The 18310-nt window shown below is 42.2% G+C and overlaps 1 pseudogene; it reads right to left on the bottom strand.

The window, feature by feature from the left end:
- The window catches only part of LOC112078022 (phosphatidylcholine:ceramide cholinephosphotransferase 2-like), a 12826-nt pseudogene extending 9632 nt beyond the window's left edge, over window positions 1–3194 (bottom strand).
- Between the last annotated feature and the right edge of the window lie 15116 nt (window positions 3195–18310).

Here is an 18310-nt window from a genome sequence, read left to right as displayed (position 1 = left end):
TTGATATTCTAATTGGTTCTTAAATTCTAAACTATGAGGTAATAATGTGGACATTATTACTTTAAGATTACTTTTTAGGCCTTGACAGTCTATTGTTTCTTACATTCTAAACTATGAGGTAATAATGTGGGACATTATCACTTTAAGAATACTTTTTAGGCCTTGACATTCTAATTGTTACATTCTAAACTATGAGGTAATATGTGGACATTGTCACTTTAAGAATACTTCTTTAGGCCTTTGATACTAATTGTTCTTACATTCTAAACTATGAGGTAATAATGTGGACATTTGCCTTGACTTAATAGATTGGATCCTTGGTGATGTTTCTGTAGCCTGTGATCAACACAGGCACACGTAATAATCCATGAATAGTGGTAGCATTAATCTCACCGTTGGTTTTTTGTCTCCACAAAGTGACCAAAAACAGGTTTATTTTTTAATGATAGGATTTGTATGTAGCCAAGTTGAAGCCAACATTAGATGTTGTCATTAGATGCTACTTTTGTGAAAAATGTTATCTTTTTTTAATTCAGATTTTTCAGGGGGTGCTGCAGCACCCTTATTACAACGGCTATGGTAATATCCAGAATAATGAATAGGAAGAGCCTTTGGTGTTGCTGCAATAGTCTATCCGGACATACGACTTAGTGTCCAATCCATATGAAAATATGAAGTAATTTACCTTGATGCTGTAAATCAAGCAGACAACACAGATGGTCAATATCACCAGGGATATTAGACCCCAACACGATGGTCATTATCACCAGGGATATTAGACCCAACAGATGGTCAATATACACAGGGATATTAGACCAAACAGATGGTCAATATCACCAGGGATATTAGACCAACAGATGGTCATATACACAGGGATATTAAGACCCCAACAGATGGTCAATATCACCAGGGATATTAGACCCAACAGATGGTCAATATCACCAGGGATATTAGACCCCAACAGATGGTCAATTCACAGGGATATTAGACCCAACAGATGGTCAATATCACCGGGATATTGACCCCAACAGATGGTCAATATCGGATATTTAAGACCCCAACAGATGGTCATATATATCCAGGGATATTAGACCCAACAGATGGTCAATATCACCAGGATTTAGACCCCAACAGATGGTCAATATCACCAGGGATATTAGACCCCAACAGATGGTCAATATCCAGGGATATTGACCCCACAGATGGTCAATATCACCAGGGATATTAGACCCCAACAGATGGTCAATATCACAGGGATATTAGACACAACAGTGGTAATATACAAGGATATTGGACCAACAGATGGTCATTATCACCAGGGATATTAGACCCCAACAGATGGTCATTATCACCAGGATATTAGACCCCAACAGATGGTAATATCACCAGGGATATTAGACCCAACAGATTCGTCATAATCACCAGGGATATTAGACCCCAACAGATGGTAATATCACCAGGGATATTAGACCCCAACAGATGGTCATATCACCAGGATATTAGACCCAACAGATGTCAATATCACCAGGGATATTAGACCCCAACAGATGGTCATATCACCAGGGATATTAGACCCCAACAGATGGTCATATCACCAGGGAATATTCAGACCAACAGATGGTCAATATCACCAAGGATTTCAGACCAACAAGATGGTCCAATATTCACCAGGTTTAGACCAACAGATGGTCAATATCACCAGGATATTAGACAACAATGGTCAATATACCAGGGATTTAGACCCAACAGATGTATATCACCAGGGATAGTTAGACACAGTATAACAGAGGCCTAAAGAAGTATTCTTAAAGTGATAATGTCCACATTATTACCTCATAGTTTAGAATGTAAGAACAATTAGAATGTCAAGGCCTAAAGAAGTAATCTTAAAGTGATAATGTCCTACTTTTTAATTTGACACTTTTTTTTGCATGTTTGTTGGGGGAAGGGGTCTATTAGGCCCTAAACACACACACACACACACACACACACACTTGTATAATTTATATGTGTATAACATTGAGGTCCTTGAAAATGACCATTAAGTGCTTGAAAAAGTCCTTGAATTTGACTTGTCAATGCCTGTATGAACCCTGCTTTTAGGACAAATTGTACTAGATTCTGTGTTGTAAAGGTGAAGTTATGGGACAATTCGTATATATTTTCACTTTCAGTAAACATGTAGAACTGCATAAAAAAAGTAAATGTTTTATTTCAAAACCATTTTTGAAAATGTTGARCCCAATGTCACACATTGGCTCAAGTATTAATAGAAAGATCTATACTAATACAATCTGACACGGTAGTTCGAGGCCCGTGGAGGTCCGTTGGTAATGCCGCGTTCAAAACAACTGGACACCCGGAAAAATACAAAGTCAAACCATGACGTCAGTGATCTTCAGGTCGGAAGTCTAGAAAGAGGCCCGAGTTCCCAWYTTGGAATTCGGAGTTGGAKGAKCATTCAAATAGATWTATTTCCAGTCGGAGACCCTTTTTCTCCCCCGAGTTCCCCGTTGTTTTGAACGCTCGGAAGTCGGAGATTACCGAGTTCCGAGCTCCCGGTTGTATTGAACGCGGCATTATACACAAGCCACCGTCAAAGCGGTAGGACAGGAGATAGGTGTAATCATTACGGAAACCGGTTACGGTTTAATTAAGAACCAAACAAAGCAAAACCAGAGTTTCTATTGGACATATTTAGCTAGGTCCCTCCCCGTGGCATTCCGTTCTGCATCATAATCGGCGTAATGGGATACGCTGAAAGTAAGCAACCCTTCCCGTTCTCACCACAACATGCGGGTATATAACAAATATGATCATTTTCACCGGGCGATAATAACATGAAGGATTTACGTAGGTGAAATATAAGTTAGGAGTCCTCTGTGTTTAAGTACTGGAACTAGTTAGGACTTTAATATTATCGGGATATTCGAACAGCAAAGCCAGTCAGACGCAATTCACCTGTTGAAAGGTGAGCTATGGCTACCGACAACACCTTCTCTAGRTCTTAAAACTTTTTACCTGCGCTCTTAGGGAAATTAAACCAACAAACGTTCTCAAATTAGGCTAATTAAACAATGTATCCCCACAAAAAAAAGGCAGTTTACCTGTGTTCAGTAACGTCAAAGTTCGAAACAAATCTGTGACCTTTTTTGTCTTCCTCRTCTGGGTTGAGTTGTCTTCACTACCTTGGGTGTGTAAATCACAGCTCCCCTCCTGCCAGACAAGACACGCCRCCTTCAGCAAAACACGCCCCTATAYCTTCCTATTACGTTTGATCAATTATCAAAACTATCCAGTTTGGGTAACAGTGAATGTGCATTTCTATATATTTGTTTAATAATATCCCAATTTCATATAAAAAGGTGTCGATTATATTTAAAGGTCTTWAAAAAAAAATCTTCAGGCAGAAAACAGGTTCTCCCTGCCCAAATAAGGCACACCAAGGCCACTCCCCCCTCAGTGAGTCACTGCTCGTTAAACGATCCGCCCSTTCCAGAACGTTGTTAAAGCTCGAGCTCAAATGACTCACCGTCCCAAATCGTCATCATGAGGGACTATCATGACTCCGGGGCATAATACAAGTCATTCAGATCAGCTGTTTAGTTAACGTTTCACCTCGGCTCTCTAATTTAGTTTTAGATGAGGCTACCCCCGTGACTGACTGAACAACACCACGAGAACAAATGGAACCCTATTCCCTAAATAGTGCACTACTTTAGACCAGAGCCCTATTCCCTATTATAGTACGCTACTTTAGACCAGAGCCCTATTCCCTACATAGTGCACTACTTTAGACCAGGGCCCTATTCCCTATATAGTACACTACTATAGACCAGAGCCCTATTCCCTATATAGTGCACTACTTTAGATCAGAGCCCTATGTAGGGTGCCATTTGGTAACAACACCAACGCTGTGTGACACATCCTGACCGACTGCCCGCTCCCAGATTATAATAAGAGAATAACATGAGGAGGAGTCAACTGTTGATTTTATTGGTGGTGGAAACTGAAAGTAGTCTCGACTAGACTCCAGTGTTGGCTGTTTGTTGTCGTTTTCCTAGAGGCGAATGAATCCAASTCTGGTGAGTTATCAGACCTAGACTATTATGTAATAAACAGATCCCCTACGAGAGTTTAAAACCTCTAGAGTCGATTGAAACACCGGTGCGTTGGTCATTTTGAATATTGAATAGTTCCCGGTGTGTTACTGCTAGATTTACCGTTTTTTTTTTGTAGCGTCTGCAGCTCAATCTTCTCTTTCCGAACGATATAAAATATGGGGCTTGTGTAACACTTCAGGGGAGTCATCTGAAGGTAACCCAGTACTGGGTTGTAAAAATGGCAAAAAGCACACAGGGGCTGCGAATAACGTGACCAAACATGGCTTTCAAATCCCTCCGATATAGGARAGACACTTCAAAAGCTGTCTGTTATTCTATGCGTTTCTATGCGTTTTAGCCAATGATGTATATAAACCCTGTATTGCGGATGCTATGTTTTGGCCAATGAGAGGCTTTGAAGCCACCGGTCGGAAATATTGGCAGAAAAGCAGTCCTCCATAGGAATGAATGGGATTCTACAGTATTTAATTTAAATGTTTCAAGGACAAAATTACATGTATTTAAGTATTTTTTGTTGTTGTAGTGAGGACAGTAAAATTAGTACTCAAATATTTAAGGATTAAAAAAAAGAAGTATTATTTCCTTTTAAATGTTTTTGTGTTTTAATTCACATATATAATTAACACTGCGTTCAGGTGTCTTTAATATAATACACTGTAAATGTATTTATACAGCTTCTACAATATTATTTTACAATGGAGGAGAAGTACCTGAAGATTGGATGCACGATGGCGTCATACAGAGCCCCTGTCAGTCATCCCGGGTGCTTTACTGGGTCAGTCAGACAGGGTTTACTGTCAGTCATCCAGGCTTTAATGTCAGTCATCCAGGCTTTTACTGTCAGTCAGACAGGGTTTTACTGTCATGTCAGACATGGTTTACTGTCAGTTCAGACACGGGTTTTTATGTCAAAGTCCAGACAGGGTTTTTTACTGTCAGTCAGACAGGGTTTTACTGTCAGTCAGACAGGCTTTACTGCCAGTGCAGAAGGGTTTACTGTCAGTCAGAACAGGGTTTTACTGTCAGTCAGACAGGGTTTTACTGTCAGTCAGACAGGGTTTTACTGTCAGTCATCCAGTGTTTTACTGTCAGTCACCAGTGTTTTTACTGTCAGTCCATCCAGGGTTTAGCTGTCAGTTCAGACAGCTTTACTGTCAGTAAATCAGGGTTTACTGTCAGTCATCCAGGCTTTACTGTCAGTCATCCAGGCCTTTACTGTCGTCATCCAGGGTTTTGTAACTGTCAGCAGACAGGCTTTTAACTGTCAGTAAATACAGGCGGTTTTACTGTCAGTTCCAGGCTTTTACTGTCAGTCATCTCCATGCGCTTTCTACTGTCAGTCCATTACCAATGGGTTTTTACTGTCAGTCAGACAGGCTTACTGTCAGTCATCCCAAGGTTTAACTGTCAGTCACAAGACAGGCTTTTACTGTCAGTCATCCAGGCGTTTTACAGGTCAGTCATCCAGGGTTTTACTGTCAGTCGCATTCAGGGTTTTACTGTAAGTCATCCAGGGTTTTACTGTCAGTCATCAGGGTTTTTACTGTCAGATCATCCAGGGTTTTACTGTCAGTCATTCAGGGTTTTACTGTCAGTCATCCCAGTGGTTTTTTACTGTCGTCATCCAGTGTTTTACTGTCAGTCTATTCAGGGTTTTACTGTCAGTTCCAGGGTTTACTGTAGTCATCCAGGGTTTTACTGTCGAGTCATTCAGGGGTTTTACTGTCAGTCATCCAGGGTTTTTACTGTCCAGTTATCCAGGGTTTTACTGTCAGTCATCCAGGGTTTTTACTGTCAGTCATTCAGGATTTTACTGTCAGTAATCGCTTTCAGGTTTTTACTGTCAGTCATCCAGGCGTTTTATGTCAGTCATCCGGGTTTTATGCCAGTCATTCAGGGTTTTACTGTCAGTCATCAGGTTTTACTGTCAGTCATCCAGGGTTTTACTGTCCACATGCAGAGATCATCCGTTCACCTACTCTGCGTCTCACAAAGACACGGCGGTTGAAACAAAAATCTCCAATTTGGATTCATCAGACCAAAGAACAGATTTCCACCGGTCTAATGTCCATTGCTCGTGTTTCTTGGCCAAGCAAGTCTCTCTTCTTATTGGTGCCTTTAGTAGTGGTTTCTTTGCAGCATTCGGCCATGAATGCCTGATTCACGCGTCTCCTCTGAACAGTTGATGTTGAGATGTCTGTTCTTGAACTTGTGACACATTTATTTGTGCTGCAATCTGAGGCTGGTAACTCTAATGAACTTATCCTCTGCAGCAGAGTAACTCTGGGTCTTCCTTTCCTGTGGCGGTCCTCATGAGAGCCAGTTTCATCATAGCTTGATGGTTTTTGCGCCTGCACTTGAAGTAACTTCAAAGTTCTTGACATTTTCGGATTGACTACCTTTATGTCTTAAAGTAATGATGGACTGTCGTTTCTCTTTGCTTAATTGAGCTGTTCTTGCCATAATATAGACCACCCTACCATGTCACTACACAACTGATTGGCGTAAAAACATTAAGAAGGAAGAATACCTGTTAATTGAAATGCAGTCCAGGTGACTACCTCATGAAGCTGGTTGAGAGAATGCCAAGAGTGTACAAAGCTGTCATCAAGGCGAAGGGTGGCTACTTTGAAGAATCTCAAATATAAAATATATTTAAATCAAATCAAGTTTATTTTATTTTTTATATAGCCCTTCGTACATCAGCTAATATCTCAAAGTGCTGTACAGAAACCCAGCCTAAAACCAACAGCAAGCAATGCAGGTGTAGAAGCACGACATTTTTAGATTTGTTTAACACTTTTTTGGTTACTACATGTTCTATAAGTGTTATTTAATAGTTTTGATGTCTTCACCATTATTTACAATGTAGAAAATAGTAAAAATAAAGAAAACCCTTGAATGAGTAGGGTTCCAAACTTTTGATTGGATATATATTATATATACATTTTTTGTGTGTAATTTTAACCTTTTTTCTCTCCAATCTCGTAATATCCAATTGGTAGTTACAATCTTCCTGCAACTCCCTACGGACTCGGGAGAGGTGAAGGTCGAGAGCTCGACCCTGCACTGCTTCTTGACACACTGCTCACCTAACTCAGAAGCCAGCCGCACCAATGTGTCGGAGGAAACACCGCCCAGCTGGCAACCGAAGTCAGCTTGCATGCGCCCAGCACGCCACAAGGAGTCGCTAGAGTGCGATGGGACAAGGAAATTCCGTCCGGGCCAACCCCTCCTCTAACCCAGACGACGCTGGGCCAATTGTGCGCCGCGTCATGGTCTCCCGGTCACGGCCCGGCTGTGACACAGCCTGGGATCAAACCCGGGTCTGTAGTGAGCCACTTGGGAGGCCTGTTTATATATATTGTTGTACCTACAGGGGTCTTAAGATAAAAAATGTAATGTCGAAATTATCTATTTTATGACCTTCTTAAAACAATTCTATATGTTAGCTTAGCGATCTAAGGGCTAAGACCCCCAAAGTCCTGGTCTGCCTTAGAAAGCCTTTGTAAATTACGATCCCAGAATGGCAACATTATTTTTTTTTGATGCCTGTTTTGACCTCTAAAATTAGTTTATTGTGATCAAGTTGATCCCAACAGTGAATTATTTAAAAGTTTGCTACAAATGGAGAAATTTCATTAAATAGTGATCAATCCTGACTACTAGATATTTAATTAAATAGTGATCCATTCTGACTACTGATATTTAATTAAATACTGATCCATTCTGACTACTAGATATTTAATTAAATACTGATCCATTCTGACTACTAGATATTTAATTAAATACTGATCCATTCTGACTACTGAATATTTTAATAAATACTGATCCATTCTGACTACTAGATATTTAATTAAATACTGATCCATTCTGACTACTGGATATTTAAATTAAATACTGATCCATTCTGACTACTACATTTGTCATCACACAGGACCACGTGCTGATACTACTGGTTTCAATGTCTATGGCTTCGACCTACAGGGTATAATAATAGACCATATGACTGCATACTTATAGAGAACCACAGTATGAGTCATAATACCCATAAAACCTAGGGGTAAAACAAGGAAATAGTTCCTATCATTTTTCCCCATAGGGAATTTTTAGAAACACTTATAATAAGGGCTGTGTTTTGTGTAGGCTTAACCCTGACGTGATGTTTTGATAACCATGTTAAATCTGAGAGTAAATAGAGCAGAATACATTGATAAATGTCACCCTGTCCAAATATATTTACATGGTTATGAAAACGTCACGTCAGGGTAAGCCTACACAAAACACAGCCCCTTATTTTAAGTGTTTAAAAAAATTCCCTATGGGGAAAAATGAATGGAGGAGGRAAGGTTTGGAACCATTTCCCTGTTTGACCTTTAGGGGGCTCTATACAGTGAAGAGGGAGGACATGAGTTTTGAGGCATTYTGCTATTCTCACCACAAGAGGGCGCCATTGGTCAATGAAAAATACATTTGGAGTGTTGAACAGACTGTGCCATGCAATTACACATGGAARCTATGTATTCATTCCCTCCCTCACTTCCTCTCATCCTCTACATTCTAGRWAATGCTCTRATCCAGAGCGACTTACAGGAGCAACTAGGGTTAAGTGCCTTGCTCAAGGGCACGCCGACAGATTTTTCACATAGTTGACTCGGGGATTCGAACCAGTGACATTTCAGTTACTGGCCCCAACATTCTTAACGGCTAGGCTACCTGCCGCGCGTCTACCCCCCCTCTCTCTCAGGCACGCTGATGTTCACTGAGTGATGAGGAGGGACTAAACAGTATATATTTAGAGAATGATAATGTCTCCGTCCAAAATGTTTCCCTATTCCCTATATAGTGCACTCTGGTCAAAAGTAGTACACTATATAGGGAAATGGGAGTCATTTGGGACGAAGAACGAGTTCTAGAGAGGTCAAGGGAGTATTGGAGACTTGTACTACTTAAACTAGTATGGTTCATAACACCATACCTGTCTGTTAGCTGTTAGTTACTAACTATTGACAGATTCCCTCCAGGTCCAGACTATAACACCATACCTGTCTGTTAGCTACTAACTGTTGACAGATTCCCTCCAGGTCCAGACTATAAACACCATACCGTCTGTTAGCTACTAACTGTTTGACAGATTCCCTCCAGGTCCAGACTATAACACCATACCTGTCTGTTAGCTACTAACTGTTGACAGATTCCCTCCAGGTCCAGACTATAACACCATACCTGTCTGTTAGCTACTAACTGTTGAACAGATTCCCTCCAGGTCCAGACTATAACACCATACTGTCTGTTAGCTACTAACTGTTGACAGATTCCCTCCAGGTCCAGACTATAACACCATACCTGTCTGTTAGTCTACTACTGTTGACAGATTCCCTCCAGGTCCAGACTATAACACCATACCTGTCTGTTAGCTACTAACTGTTGACAGATTCCCTCCAGGTCCAGATATAAACACATACCTGTCTGTTAGCTACTAACTGTTGACAGATTCCCTCCAGGTCCAGACTATAACACCATACCTGTCTGTTAGCTACTAACTGTTGACAGATTCCCTCCAGGTCCAGACTATAACACCATACCTGTCTGTTAGCTACTAACTGTTGACAGATCCCTCCAGGTCCAGACTATAACACATACCTGTCTGTTAGCTACTAACTGTTGACAGATTCCCTCCAGGTCAGACTATAACACCATACCTGTCTGTTAGCTACTAACTGTTGACAGATTCCTCCAGGTCCAGACTATAACACCATACCTGTCTGTTAGCTACTAACTGTTGACAGATTCCCTCCAGGTCCAGACTATAACACCATACCTGTCTGTTAGCTACTAACTGTTGACAGATTCCCTCCAGGTCAGACTATAACACCATACCTGTCTGTTAGCTACTAACTGTTGACAGATTCCCTCCAGGTCCAGACTATAAACCATACCTGTCTGTTAGCTACTAACTGTTGACAGATTCCTCCAGGTCCAGACTATAACACCATACCTGTCTGTTAGCTACTAACTGTTGACAGATTCCCTCCAGGTCCAGACTATAACACCATAACTGTCTGTTAGCTACTAACTGTTGACAGATTCCCTCCAGGTCAGACTATAACACACATACCTGTCTGTTAGCTACTAACTGTTGACAGATTCCTCCAGGTCCAGACTATAACACCATACCTGTCTGTTAGCTACTAACTGTTGACAGATTCCTCCAGGTCCAGACTATAACACCATACCTGTCTGTTAGCTACTAACTGTTGACAGATTCCCTCCAGGTCCAGACTATAACACCATACCTGTCTGTTAGCTACTAACTGTTGACAGATTCCCTCCAGGTCCAGACTATAACACCATACCTGTCTGTTAGCTACTAACTGTTGACAGATTCCCTCCAGGTCCGACTATAACACCATACCTGTTGTTTAGCTACTAACTGTTGACAGATTCCTCCAGGTCCAGACTATAAACCATACCTGTCTGTTAGCTACTAACTGTTGACAGATTCCCTCCAGGTCAGACTATAACCCATACTGTCTGTTAGCTACTAACTGTTGACAGATTCCTCCAGGTCCAGACTATAACACCATACCTGTCTGTTAGCTACTAACTGTTGACAGATTCCCTCCAGGTCCCAGACTATAACCCATACCTGTCTGTTAGCTACTAACTGTTGACAGATTCCTCTCCAGGTCCAGACTATAACACCATCCTGTCTGTTAGGTCTAGAACTAACTGTTTGACAGAATTGCCGTACTTCCAGTCCAGACTAGTACATCACTAGTCTGGTACCTACTAGAGTTGAATCAGCATCCCTTAGGTTAGACTAATAAGCAGCATATCCGCTGTTGTAAAGCTACTAACTGGGTTTGGAAACTGGACCTGGGAGCAGATTATTGTTCACGTCCTCCAGGGTCCCTAAGACTCATACCGCATTAACCATCGGCGGGGTTTAGTTAGGCTGATACTATATTGAGGTACTGGGATACTCCCTCCAGGTGTGGGAGGGAATCTTGTCAACAGTAGGTAAGCCTATACGCACGAGACATAACAGGTAATACAGGTGTATATACCGTGTTCCTGTTAGCTACTAACTGAGTCTAGAGACATGGAGGGGAATCTGTCAACAGTTAGTAGTCAGCGCAGTATATTCAGAAACAGGTATTGGTGTTATAGTCTTCTGTTGACTAGTCTAGCGGTACCGTGTACATAGATAGTAGATAGGCATTGAGTACAGACCAGGTAGGTGTTATAGATCCCCTCACTAGGTCTGACGAATGAAAACACCGAAAGTTATCATCGCTCTGTTAAGACGGTACTTACATGGTTGAACGAGAATTCCACCAATCCAGGTAGCTAGACTTAAAACATCCGTACCGTGGTCTGTTAGCTACTAACTAGTTATGTGTACAGACTCGCTCCAGACCCACTATAGACACCATGACATGGTCTGTTAGCGTACTAACTATTGAACAGTATGTCCCTCTCACGTACCCAGACAAATATTAAGCACCTAATGGACCCTGTCCATGTAGCTACTAACCAGTTGAGCACAGATGCCTCCAGGTCCTATGACTAGTGAACAGCCATTGATCCTGTCTTGTTAACTACTTAACATGGTTGACGAGATTCTCCTCCAGGTCCAGTAGCATGAGACACCTATGTAGAACGCTGTCTGTTAGCACTAACTGGGTGAAATCAGTATTGGCCCCCAGTGCTCCAACACGGACATATTACAGTTATGTGCCTCGTTTAGCATACTAACATGGCTTGACAGGGATTCCCTCCAGGTCCAGACTATAGACAAGTGGTTATAGTCCTGACCTTGTGGGGAAATCCTTCCAAACATTAGTAGCTAACAGACAGGGATATATGCCTTGTTGTTTATACTGTGTTCTAGCGGATACCTGTGGAAGCGGATAAATCTGTCAACAGTTAAGTTACTAACAGACAGGTATGGTGTTATAGGTCTGGACCTGGAGGGAGATGATCTGTCAAGGAGCAATTCCGTTAGTAGCTACAGACAGGCCTAGGCTGTTATAGTCTGGACCTGGGGGAATCTGTCAACAGTTAGTAGCTAACAGAACAGGTATGGTGTTTATATCGTCCTACGAACTGGAGGGAATCTGTCAACAGATTAGTAGCTAAGCAGACAGGTATGGTTTTAGTCTGGACCTGAGGGAATCTGTCAACAGTTAGTAGTAACAGACAGGGTCAATGGTGTTATAGGTCTGGACCTGGAGGAACTGTCAACAGTTAGTAGCTAACAGACAGGTAATGGTGTTATAGTCTGGGAGTCTGTAGGAACGTGATAGGAACCAGTCATCAACAGTTAGTAAGCCCTTGTCTGTTAAGACCTAGACTGCAGTGATAGAATTCCCTCCAGGTCCAGACTATAACAACTCATATAGTCTGCGACCTGGTGCTGTAATAGGCGTGAACATCTTGTTCAACCAGTTAAGTAGCTAACTGTATGCAGACAGCGTATGATTGCGTCGCTTATAAGTCTGGACCTGGCGGGAATCTGTCACAAGCAGGTCCAGACTATTTAATCAACATAGTAGCCTGTACATGAGACTCTAAGCGTAATGTGAGTGTCTTAAGATACCTGGCTAGTCTCTGGTTGACAGATGTGGGCAATCTGCTCAAACCGAGTCCTAGGTAGCCCTAACAGACAGGTATGGTGTTATATCCAGGTCGCAGACTATTAACACGCTGACCTATAGGAGCCTGTCTGGGATTATAGCCTACTACCATGCTGTTTGCAAACAGTTAGTAGAGCATTTACCCCAGTACCAGGTCCAGGATCCAGTGGATGCTATAACATTATAGTCTGGACCTGAGGGAATGCTCGTCCAAAATACGTTGTTGAGTTATGCTAGCTACAGACAGGTTAATGTGGTGTTATTCTGGTGTCCTTGTAGTACGTCACTTGGAAGCTGATTGAAGATTCCCTCCAGGTCCCGACTATATACACTTGCTCCAACAAAGTATTAGTCCAGCTAACAGTGTCTGTTAGCTACTAAAACGGTATGGGTTATAGTCTGGGACGGCTGGAGGAATCTGATACAGTTATGTGTTAGCACTAGATATTCCAGTCAAGATCCTAAGAGCTTATATTAACACCCATACTGGTGCTTTGTAGCTACTTAACTGTGACAGATTTCCCAGGTCAGACATAAACACCATACCTGTCTGTTAGCTACTAACTGTTGACAGATTCCCTCCAGGTCAACATAGTACACATAGCCTGTGCATGTCTAGCTACCTAACGGGATTGGAGAGATGTATCCCTCCAGGTTCTAGACTATAACACCATATCGCTGTTGTTACTTACTAATTTGACAGATTCCGCTCCAGGTCCAAGACTATAACACCCATAGTTAGCCTGTCTGTTAGGCGCTATCTGCAAATGTTGACAGATTCCTCCAGGGTATCAGACTATAACACCATCAGGCTACTTGTGCTGTTGGCTATACTAACGTTGTATTGACTAAGATGTTCTCTGCCGACCTTCGGAGCAAGTGCTGTCCAACAGTTAGTAGCTATAGCAGAGACATAGGTATAGAAAATAGCCTGTGCTGGTTATTAGGAGTCTGGACTGGCAGTAGCGGAATCTCTCAGATTGCTACACGAAGTTTTACCGTTCCAGAGGTCGCAGCACTAATAAACCACATACCTGTCAAACTGTTGAGCTACTAAGCGTGATTGTACAGATTCCGGTTCGGTTCACTAAGGGTTTCACTGATAATGAACCACTTCCATATGCCTGTCGCTGTTAGATAGCGTAGGATAAATCTCGTGTTCAAGACCAAGATGATTTCGCGTAGCCTCAACAGACACGATATGGTGTTATAGTTCGGGGACACGGTCCAGACTGGATAAGGGAAACTCGATCAACAGTTAGTAGCAACAGACAGGTATGGTGTTATAGTCTGGACGCTGGAAGGCGAATCTGTCAACAGTTTAGTAGCCTATATACCTGATCCTAGTTAACCATAGCTATGTGTGTTAAATATGTGTTGACCGGAGCACTCGAGCACACACCATCCAGGTCGTACAATCACTGATAAGTAAACACCTAACAGGTACACCTGTCTGTGTGAGTCTACTAATCTGTTGACTGATGATTCTCCTATAGTCCTGGACCTGGAGGAATCTGCAAACAGTTGTAGCCAACCAGGGTCAACGCAAAGCTATATAACATCCGGTGTATAATATGTCTGTTTCTTGGAACGCCTACTAACTGGTTGAGCAAGGAGGATTACCCCTTCGTCAACAAGTCAGGCAGTACTGATAACAGCCTAACAGACAGGATATCCTGTACCTCTGTTAAGCGTACTGAATCTGGTTGACAGATTCCCTTCCAGGTCTATGACTATAAACACTCATACCTGTCTCTGTTGAGCTAGAAACCTGTTGGACGAGATGCGCCGGATCACAGGTCCTCGATTGACATATAAGCACCATACTGTCTGTATAGCTACTAAACTGAATGACAGGACTTACCTCACAGGCTCAGAGAACACCAACAACCGGATATCCGTGGCGTTGCTACTACTGTGTTGTACAGATATTCCCTCCAGGTTCTTAGGGACGTACCAATTAGGACAGCCGAATGCATCCTGTTTGGTAGCATACTAACTGTATGACAGCACCACCTCTCAGGTTCAGCAGTAACAGTAACCACCTATATAAACGATGATGCTGTTAGCTACGTATAATGTTTGACAGATTCGTGTCTCCAAGGTACTAGACTTGATAACACTACCATACACGCTGTGCTGTTAGCTAATATCTCGTGTTAGAAACCAAGATTTCTCTCCATCGCTAGAGCCAGTAACTACAGACAGCGTATGGATACACCATACCTGTCTGTTAGCTACTAACTGTTGACAGATTCCCCTCCAGGTCCAGACTATAAACCATACCTGTCTGTTAGCTACTAACTGTTGACAGATTCCCTCCAGGTCCAACATAACACCATACCTGTCTGTTAGCTACTAAATGTTTGACAGATTCCCTCCAGGTCCAGACTATAACACCATACCTGTCTGTTAGCTACTAATGTTGACAGATTCCCTCCAGGTCTAGACTATAACACCATACCTGTCTGTTAGCTACTAACTGTTGACAGATTCCCTCCAGGTCCAGACTATAACACCATACCTGTCTGTTAGTTACTAACTGTTGACAGATTCCCTCCAGGTCCAGACTAATAACACCATACCTGTCTGTTAGCTACTAACTGTTGACAGATTCCCTCCAGGTCAGACTAATACACCATACCTGTCTGTTAGCTACTAACTGTTGACAGATTCCCTCCAGGTCCAGACATAACACCATACCTGTCTGTTAGCTAACTAACTGTTGACAGATTCCCTCCAGGTCAGACTATAACACCATACCTGTCTGTTAGCTACTAACTGTTGACAGATTCCCTCCAGGTCCAGACTATAACACCATACCTGTCTGTTAGCTACTAACTGTTGACAGATTCCCTCCAGGTCCAGACTATAACACCATACCTGTCTGTTAGCTACTAACTGTTGACAGATTCCCTCCAGGTCCAGACTATAACACCATACCTGTCTGTTAGCTACTAACTGTTGACAGATTCCTCCAGGTCCAGACTATAACACCATACCTGTCTGTTAGCTACTAACTGTTGACAGATTCCCTCCAGGTCCAGACTATAACACCATACCTGTCTGTTAGCTACTAACTGTTGACAGATTCCCTCCAGGTCCAGACTATAACACCATACCTGTCTGTTAGCTACTAACTGTTGACAGATTCCCTCCAGGTCCAGCTATAACACCATACCTGTCTGTTAGTCTAACTGTTGACAGATTCCCCCAGGTCCAGACTATAACACCATACCTGTCTGTTAGCTACTAACTGTTGACAGATTCCCTCCAGGTCTAGACTATAACACCATACCTGTCTGTTAGCTACTAACTGTTGACAGATTCCCTCCAGGTCCAGACTATAACACCATACCTGTCTGTTAGCTACTAACTGTTGACAGATTCCCTCCAGGTCAGACTATAACACCATACCTGTCTGTTAGCTACTAACTGTTGACAGATTCCCTCCAGGTCCAGACTATAACACCATACCTGTCTGTTAGCTACTAACTGTTGACAGATTCCCTCCAGGTCCAGACTATAACACCATACCTGTCTGTTAGCTACTAACTGTTGACAGATTCCCTCCAGGTCCAGACTATAACACCATACCTGTCTGTTAGCTACTAACTGTTGACAGATTCCCTCCAGGTCAGACTATAACACCATACCTGTCTGTTAGCTACTAACTGTTGACAGATTCCCTCCAGGTCCAGACTATAACACCATACCTGTCTGTTAGCTACTAACTGTTGACAGATTCCCTCCAGGTCTAGACTATAACACCATACCTGTCTGTTAGCTACTAACTGTTGACAGATTCCCTCCAGGTCCAGACTATAACACCATACTGTCTGTTAGCTACTAACTGTTGACAGATTCCCTCCAGGTCCAGACTATAACACCATACCTGTCTGTTAGCTACTAACTGTTGACAGATTCCCTCCAGGTAGACTATAACACCATACCTGTCTGTTAGCTACTAACTGTTGACAGATTCCCTCCAGGTCCAGACTATAACACCATACCTGTCTGTTAGCTACTAACTGTTGACAGATTCCCTCCAGGTCCAGACTATAAACACCATACCTGTCTGTTAGCTACTAACTGTTGACAGATTCCCTCCAGGTCCAGACTATAACACCATACCTGTCTGTTAGCTACTAACTGTTGACAGATTCCCTCCAGGTCCAGACTATAACACCATACCTGTCTGTTAGCTACTAACTGTTGACAGATTCCCTCCAGGTCCAGACTATAACACCATACCTGTCTGTTATCAGCATTAGCCATGGTGGAGAGCCGGGCTGGGGTCACTTAGAAATGTCCTTGTTTTTGAAAGAAAAGCATTTAGTTGTCCATTAGAATAACATCAAATTGATCAGAAATACAGTGTAGACATTGTTAATGTTATAAATGACTATTGTAGCTGGAWACGGCAGATTTATTTACTTAGGCGTACAGAGGCCCATTATCAGCAACCATCACTCCTGTATTCCAATGGCACGTTGTGTTAACTAATCTAAATGTATACTTTTAAATGGCAAATTGAGCATTAGAAAACCCTTTTGCAATTATGTTAGCACAGCTGAAAACTGTTGTTCTGATTAAAGAAGCAATAAAATTGGCCTTTAGACTAGTTGAGTATCTGGAGCATCAGCATTTGTGGGTTRGATTACAGGCTCAAAATGGCCAAAAACAAAGACCTTTCTTCTGAAACCCGTTAGTCTATTCTTGTTCTGAGAAATGAAGGCTATTCCATGCGAGAAATTGCCAAGAAACTGAAGATCTCGTACAACGCTGTGTACTACTCCCTTCACAGAACAGCGCAAACTGTCTCTAACCAGAATAGAAAGAGGAGTGGGAGGCCCCGGTGCACAACTGAGCAAGAGGACAAGTACATTAGAGTGTCTAGTTTTTCAAAACAGACGACTCACAAGTCCTCAACTGGCATCTTCATTAAATAGTACCCTGCAAAACACCAGTCTCAACGTCAACAGTGGAGAGGCGACTCAGGGATGGTAGTGTATATTTTCAATGACTTCTTATTTAAGCTCAAATGGAGAAACTATTTATGTAAAAGGTTTCCTCTTCAATTCAAATTGACCCCAACCCTGATGGAGAGAGATAGAGGTAAACTACTTGTACGTATTAACATGTTTAATATCACCTATAGGCCTGTTGACCTTTCCCACCGGGGCACAGACGTCAATTTAACGTCTATTCCACATTGGTTCAACGTAATTTGATTGAAATGACGTGGTTGATTCAACCAGCGTGTTCCACAGTGTTCTTTTCTTTAAGACACGGATGTCTTAGTTTCTGGTCTCAAGAACAGCTGCAGTCTTATTTTAGTCCCGATATCCCCCCCCCCGTCTCTCCGTACCTTCCCCCTACAGATGTAGCATCTTAATTTGAGCCAGTTTGCTACAGCAGGAAAATAATCCTGCAGAAACAGGAAATGTGAATTATCATGTGGATGTGGCTATAATTAAAGGTGCTATATGCAGAAATCACTCCGTCATTTCCTGGTTGCCGTAACTTTACTAATTTGCCTAA

Source organism: Salvelinus sp. IW2-2015, unplaced genomic scaffold (genome assembly GCF_002910315.2).
Source record: "Salvelinus sp. IW2-2015 unplaced genomic scaffold, ASM291031v2 Un_scaffold5160, whole genome shotgun sequence".
In the NCBI taxonomy this organism is placed as follows: domain Eukaryota; kingdom Metazoa; phylum Chordata; class Actinopteri; order Salmoniformes; family Salmonidae; genus Salvelinus; species Salvelinus sp. IW2-2015.
The sequence above is the reverse complement of the archived record's forward strand: the minus strand, read 5'-3'. Positions and strand labels throughout refer to the sequence as shown.